Source organism: Octodon degus, unplaced genomic scaffold, assembly GCF_000260255.1.
Source record: "Octodon degus isolate 3935 unplaced genomic scaffold, OctDeg1.0 scaffold00007, whole genome shotgun sequence".
NCBI classification, from domain to species: Eukaryota; Metazoa; Chordata; class Mammalia; order Rodentia; family Octodontidae; genus Octodon; species Octodon degus.
In genome coordinates, this window is record NW_004524583.1 from 68,968 (window position 1) to 70,054 (window position 1,087).

Sequence of the window (1,087 nt, forward strand, 5' to 3'; positions counted from 1 at the left end):
GATTGAACGCAAGCTCTTGCACTTGCCAGGCAAGCACTTATTCTACTGAGCTATCTCCCTGGCCCCTATTTATCCCTCTCTAGAATATCTTTTAGTAGTCTCTGTAGGGTTGGCTTTGTTGTCATGAAATTCTTTAGTTGTTCTTTGTCATGGAAGTATTTTACTTCTCCATTATACTTGAGAGTTTCACAGGGCATGTCAGTCTGGGTTGGAATTTGTTTTCTTGCAAGACTTGAAGTACTTTGTTCCATGATCTTCTTAACTTGATGGTTTGTGAAAAGAAATATGCTGTTATTCTGATGGGTTTTCCTTTAAATGTGATCTATTTCTTTCTTTTTCTTTTTTTCTTTTTTTCTTTTTTTTTTTGCGGAACCGGGGATTGAACTCAGGTCCTTGTGCTTGCCAGGGAAGCACTTATTCCACTGAGCCATCTCCCTGGCCCCTATTTCTTTTCTTTAGTGACTTTTAGTTTACTGTTCCTGTGCTGAATTTCTGGGATCTTGATTATTATATGTCTGGTGTGTTTTTAATTGGGTTGATGTTATTTGAAGTTCCACATGCTTTGGTTACTGAATGTTAGATTGTTTCCCCATACTTGCGAAGTTTTCTTCTATTACTTCCGTCCATATTCTTTTTATATCATTTGCATTGACTCCTTTCTCATTGATGCCTATTAGTCTTATATTGTTCCATCTTTGCATTGTCTTCCAGATGTTGAATCAATTTTGCCTGCATCCAAGTTGTTTTTAAGAGCTCTTGTCTTACCTTTTCACTAGCTGCAATGGTGTCTTCAAGGTCTGAAAGTCTATTTTCACTTTCATTCAAATGGTTTTGCCAGCTTGTGATTGAGGTTTTAATTTTCTGTATATCACTTTGAATCTGCTTCATGCATTCTATTTCTTTCCTATATTGCTCATTCAAGGATTCCATCATTTTTCTATTCTCCTCTATTTTTTAATCAGTGTCTTCTTCAGAAGCACTTAGTAATTCTTTCATTATGGTTATCATTTCTTTCTATTACTTTGGAAATTATTTCTGATCTGATTTCCCCTGTACCTTTCTGCAGTTGTTTCTTTACTTTAGATGC